Source organism: Mytilus trossulus, unplaced genomic scaffold (genome assembly GCF_036588685.1).
Source record: "Mytilus trossulus isolate FHL-02 unplaced genomic scaffold, PNRI_Mtr1.1.1.hap1 h1tg000085l___fragment_1__unscaffolded, whole genome shotgun sequence".
NCBI classification, from domain to species: Eukaryota; Metazoa; Mollusca; class Bivalvia; order Mytilida; family Mytilidae; genus Mytilus; species Mytilus trossulus.
This window is the reverse complement of record NW_026963295.1, coordinates 830,190-836,943: the sequence shown is the minus strand read 5'-3', so window position 1 is coordinate 836,943 and position 6,754 is coordinate 830,190. Positions and strand designations below refer to the sequence as shown.

Sequence of the window (6,754 nt, the reverse complement as noted above, 5' to 3'; positions counted from 1 at the left end):
TGTGGTATGATTGCCAATGAGACAACTATCCACAAAAGACCAAAATGACACAGACATTAACAACTATAGGTCACCGTACGGCCTTCAACAATGAGCAAAGCTCATACTGATAGTCAGCTATAAAAGGCCCCGATAAGACAATGTAAAACAATTCAAACGAGAAAACTTATGGCCTTATATATGTAAAAAACATTTTTTTCTCCTCATGCACATGTATGAACTTTACTCTTTTATTTCTTTTGAAATCCCCACTGAAAGGCCTCTCAAAGACTGAGTGAGCATACATTCATTGTTAAGATTCAGAACAATTACCAACATAAGTATTGGGTTGTCCACCCTGTTACAGGAATACCTCTATTAATTGAATCGGTTTCAATATGACACAATTTTGTTTGGAGTTATTTCCCTTGGCCTTCTTTGAATAGACAAATGAGTTGCTGTCTAATTTTATCAACAAAATTAATACATGTAGTATAGCAAGTTTGAACAGAGATAAATCCTTACTTCATCAAAATCATGAATTAAGCTGGACTTTAAAAAAAACGCAAAAAAAACAACCTCATATACCTAGCTAGTCAAGCAGTACATAATAAAACAAGTAAAAAATGACTGATTTATGATTATAAAAAGAATAGATGCTGTATAATTGCCAATTAGACAACTCTTCACAAGAGACAAAATGACAGATAAATTAACAACTAATGGTCACCGTACAGCTTTGAACAATATAGCAATTTTACACACAGAACTGCATCATTACTACAACAGGGAAAAACTTTTCCTCAAATTAACTATCTTTTTGCTAAAGACTTCATTTTTCATTAAATGTATATTTTTGTTATATCATGGTAACGTTACATAGAATTGTCTTTATTATAATTTTGCTATTTAGAGTATATAAAGTTTCAAAGAAATTCCCTCTTTGTCTGGAAAGAAGTAGGTTTGGTACGGATGATTTTGGCCTCAAACTTCAGATTCATCTCTGTTGAAAGATTTTAACCACTTTTTAAACACTTCAGTGTCTATTTCATTTAATTCAATTAATTTATGTGAAATATTTTAACTAATTTAGTCATTAAAACGTCCTAATTCAAGCTTAAATATGAAAAATCTTCCAAATGTGTAAAAAAAATGTCACTTCAGATGGTGTTTGTCAAAAATGAAAGTGGCCGCGGAAACCGTCTAAAATTTAACTAAAATGCCAGAATTATGAAGATTTCAGTAATTTATTGGTGCTAGTACCCGATATATGTGCATTGTATTGTAAAAAAAACAGCCCATATTTATGTACCAGAAGCATTCTACTGTCCATTAAATAACAAAAAGTTTACATTTTAACAATTTTGTAAACTGCTATAGTTCGGGGCCAAAAGGGGTCTTACTAGACCTACTCCTTTCATTGACCACTTTGTTGGAACATAATCATTATAACAACTTCAGCAGTATTAGCGTCTGCAGACAGAAGATACAATTAGTTAAGAGTTAAAAAATATCTTAGATAAACTGCAGGGATGGAATGTTTAATATTCATTTAGTCAGAACTGCTGAAAATAAACAGTATATTAACCCCCAAAAAATAACACCAAAAACCGGCTAAGATGTGTCAAAAAGAAGATGTATATATATATATGTCTCATTTGTTCGTACATGTACTTTGTTTGTTTATAAACTGATACTAATAATGGGATGTTGAAATCCAAAAGTTAGACACATTCTTAAATTATTTTATAGTCTGTCAGCTTTTTATATGACCCAAACAAAAATGTGTTCGTCGTCGAGTTATCAACCTTACAAAATATAACGTCCGCCAAGTAACTTGACCATAGAAATCGATTTTCTGAAGATTGCGTATACTTTTATTAATTATGAACGCCATAAACCTTAATCATTGTATGCTGTTACACTAATTTAAGCAAAAAAAAACCACCTATAACACCATTACAAATCTTTTTCTCGGGATATATCATCTTGTTTTGGGGATATTACGTTTTTCTCGTATTTCTCGGGAAATCGTCGTACCCTCGTCCGTAGACATATTCAAAACAAAAACTTGTTTATGCCCCACCTACGATAGTAGAGGGGCATTATGTTTTCTGGTCTGTGCGTTCGTTCGTCCGTCTGTCCCGGCCGCTTCAGGTTAAAGTTTTTGGTCAAGGTAGTTTTTGATGAAGTTGAAGCCCAATCAACTTGAAACTTAGTATACATGTGCCCTATGATATGATATTTCTAATTTTAATGCCAATTAAAATTAGAGTTTTGATCCCAACTTTACGGTTACTGAATATAGAAAATGATAGGGCAAATTTCAGGTTAAAGTTTTTGGTCAAGGTAGTTTTTGATAAAGTAGACATCCAATCAACTTGAAACTTAGTATACATACTTTAACCTATAATGGTTTACTTTTTAAATTGTTACTTGGATGGAGAGTTGTCTCATTGGCACTCACACCACATCTTCCTATATCTATGTTCCCTTTGATAAGATCATTATAATTTTAATGCCAAATTAGAGAATTTATTCCAATTTCACGGTCCACTAAGCATAGAAAATGATAGTGCGAGTGGGGCATCCGTGTACTGTGGACACATTCTTGTTTACAAGTTTAAAACAATGAATACATATCAATTTACGTAAGAGGTGAAAATCATGGATTTCTGTTTAGCAGCCAGAAGCAATTATTACATGTATGCATTTCTTCGATGCCAGTCTATGAAAAGTGCGAATCGAGAATTTCGTTTTTTTTTTGTGGCGTAGCGATATTCCCTGTTGTAAACGAGCCGATGATTCATTTTGACGAATGATGACATTTCTTGGAATACAACAACATTTATCGGAAAGAACAAACAGAGCAAACGTATCTACACCTTGTCATGTATATTTTTAACCGGATTTTTGTGACAAAAATGTCGGTTATTGATTTGGAGATGTACGGCGGTCGGGCGGCTGGGCGGGCGTCCACCAAATGTTGTCCGTGCATTAACTCATGAACCGTTCAACCAAAGCTTTTAAAATTTTAATATGTTGTTACTGACAACTAAATGAAGGTCAAGTTCAATAATGGCGATTTTGACTTTTACCGTTCAGGAGTTATGGTTCTTGAAAGATTAAAAAATGGTGTTTCCAGTCGTGTCCGTGCATTTTCTCATGAACCATTCAACCAAAGCTTTTCAAATTTTAATATGTTGTTACTGATGAAAAAAATAGAGGTCAATTTCAATAATGGTGATTTTGACTTTTACCGTTCAGGAGTTATGGTTCTTGAAAGATTGTAAAATGGCGTTTCCAGTCGTGTCCGTGCATTTACGTATGAACTGTTCTACCAGAGCTTCCCAAATTTTAATATGTTATTAATGATAACAAAATGGAGGTCAAGTTTAATAATGACGATTTTGACTTTTACCGTTCAGGAGTTATGGTTCTTGAAAGATTGAAAAATGGTGTTTCAAGTCGTGTCCGTGCATTTTCTCATGAACCATTCATCCAAAGCTTTTCAAATTTTAATATGTTGTTACTGATGACAAAATAGAGGTCAAGTTCAATAATGACGATTTTGACTTTTATCGTTCAGGAGTTACGGTTCTTGAAAGATCGTAAAATGGCGTTTCCATTCACGTTGTTGCATTTACTCATGAACCATTCAATCTAAGCTTTTCAAATTTTAATATGTTGTTACTGATGACAGAATAGAGGTCAAGTTCAATAATGATTTTGACTTTTACTGTTCAGGAGTTATGGTTCTTAAAAGATCGTAAAATGGCGTTTCCATTCACGTTGTTGCATTTACTCATGAACAATTCAATCTAAGCTTTTCAAATTTTAATATGTTGATACTGATGACAAAATGGAGGTCAAATTTGATATTGACGATTTTCACTTTCACCAATCATCAGTTACGGTTCTTGTGATATTGTCAGGACACAACTAAATGTTAATAAATCCGGTTTGCTGTCGTTGTGACAGCCTCTTGTTTAATATTTCAGTTGTCATAATTATTCGAGTATGCATTTCCATTAAATACAATCTAATTAAAATATTGATCTCTGATTACGTTATACTACATAATACATATATGTAGTATAACGTAATCAGAGATCAATATTTTAATTAGATTGTTATTTTCCCAAAAGCTTACAGAAAACAAGACATTCTTATTTGAAACTGAAACAAATTATTTTTATCAAGAAATTTAGGATAATTTTTAAATGCCAAACAACAACACATGGCTATAATCGGTGCCTTATTTAGTCTAACTGTACACATTTTACAATACATATTTGATATACATTGTATTTCCAACAACTTAATACGGACAGTAAGATAAGAAAACCTCCGTAAACTTGACCCATATGTATATTCCCACACCTTATCAGTTCCTGTCATAGGATTTGTCTGCCATTTTAAAAGATTTTGAATTATTATCATCGTTAATATTCAAAAAAATAGTTAGGCGTTGTTTGTAAAAAAAATGATAAAACAAATAGTTATAATTTTGGTGACATTTTGTTCTATAGTTTATTGTTCAGAAAAGGTTCCAATGAAAGAAATCACAAGTGCGTTTAAAGAAATGGACGCTAATGCCGATGGAAAGGTGGTACTACAAGAGGTGAGTGTTATACTAATACCGTATATGGGGTTATTTTCTTGGGATGTAAAATGTTCGCTCATTTTCGCGGATAGAACAAAATCGCCAAAACAAATTCCGCCAATTAAGAAGAGCACAAGTTATGCAAAGGTATTGATAAAAGTTTTGAATCCGCCAAATTAATAAACGCCAACATTTTTCGTATACCTTATTCAATAAAAATCGCGACATTTTACACCCACTGTACTATAACTTATCGGTATATTACGAAATTGTCCTTTGATCTTACTGACCGATTTTTCAAGCGAGAGAATCAATCTCGTTGAGATGACCAACGCTAATCTAAAAGTACATGTGTGTAGTTGTAATGCGTTTTCGAGCGCCAGTTCTATTCAAAACAATGTTTGACTCTTATACATCCGGGTTTTTTTCTGCCGTTCAGTGCAACACATTAGATTTTGCACGCATACATGACAGATTTTGATCTGTTTTATGTAATAAATGTATTTGCAGAAACGATAGCCAGCGTTGGTAAGAAAGTAGTTGACGAATGACGCATCATTGTTGGAGACCTGTTGTCATGCCAGTCGTTGTCAATTAGTCTTTTTACTAGTTGTCTCATGTGCAATCATACTGCATCTACTATTTTTATAATGTCCACTTTGTAAGCGCCTTTATTGAATATGCTCCGTCAGGTTCTCTCATTCAGTTATGACTTATAATTCGGAACTCACACACATTTTTATGCTCAGTCTTTCAATTTACATGAAATGTTTTTGGGGTCTGTTGTTTGACATATTATTTGTATGAAATACAACAGAACTGTCTTTAATTTCAGACTATATCTTACATGGAGAAGAAGAAACAAATACCAGAGTCGGATCACAAAAACATGGCAGAATCTATTTTTACTTTTTACGACAAAAACAAAGATGGTCATATAGTTTTGTCAGAATTTTTACCTCATGATGAATTGTAATACAGACACGTACTAAATCTGGAAGCGCATCAGTACTAGTGTGCGTATTTGAAAAAAAGAACTCGAAAGACATCCGCACTATGTAATATTATACCCGCCATTGCGAGCTTGACATTAAAATGATACTATTTTCATTTGGTTTTTTTTCTTCATAATTATATGATCTTATATCACTGGCGTTTGAATAAGATCAGAAGTCCATTACTAGACTAGACATCTGATATGATCCCATTCACGTTATTGCACTTGCGTGTAATGCTGTTACTTTATTTTGGTTGTTTTACCAGCAATATAAAGAATGGAGGCATTCTGCACTACTTAGATTGCAAGTTAATCCATCGAATTGGAAATTTGAAAAAAGGTGTTAATCACTTCATGTGCATGTGTATGTCCCAATTCTGGAGCCTAGTCTGTGTTTCCATTCTATCAATATCATCAAACTTAAGACTGGGTTCTAGTATTTGAAATGTGTGTGTGTGGTGGGGGAATTGGGGGGGGGGGTGGGGGGGGGGGGGTGTCAACTGTGGTTTTGAGTTAAATTTTTTCAATCTCAGAAACAGCGGCGTCGCATACACAGGCCATTGTTCCATTTTCATGTCTGATTTATAAATTTCATTGATAAGTTTTGACCTTTTGAAGAATAGGCGTATTACGTTATCGACATCAAGTATGATAAGAATGATTTGAATTGTAATTCTTCCACGTGTATATAGATTGGTTCCGATTTGCATTGAGGATTTTTTTAAAGACAATTAATTTTGTCTAGGTTATTTACTTTTAATTCTTTGATTTGTTGACTTGATTTTTTTTAGTATTTTAAATGGCATTGCTATTGACTGTCTTAGTTTTAACAATACTATGCACTGTGGTGACCGGTGAGGAAAAGGTCAAAATATCAGAAATTAGAAATGGTTTTATGGAAATTGATGCCGATGGTGATGGAAAGGCGACTTTAGAAGAAGTAAGTAAAAAGCTTTTGCATCGCTTTATTAAATTCTTAGAAATGCGCCCGAGCTTGTATTTAAGAATTGAATGCTTCTTTTTGTAAATTTATTGGGGTGTAAAAGCGTTGACCGAAGTACATTTTGTATGAAGCGCGGAAGCGCTTCATACTAAAAATGTGCGCACGGTCAACGCCTTTACAACCCTATAAAGTTACAAAAAGAAGCATTCAATACTTATAATTACATTTT

At 33.3% G+C, this 6,754-nt stretch overlaps 1 long non-coding RNA gene across 1 annotated transcript; it reads left to right on the top strand.

Moving 5' to 3' along the window:
• The first annotated feature begins 4,368 nt into the window (after positions 1-4,368).
• On the top strand, positions 4,369-5,695 carry LOC134699803 (uncharacterized). The gene is made up of 2 exons (XR_010103677.1): positions 4,369-4,603; positions 5,421-5,695. It is a non-coding gene; the product is annotated as an uncharacterized LOC134699803 (long non-coding RNA).
• Positions 5,696-6,754: the final 1,059 nt, after the last annotated feature.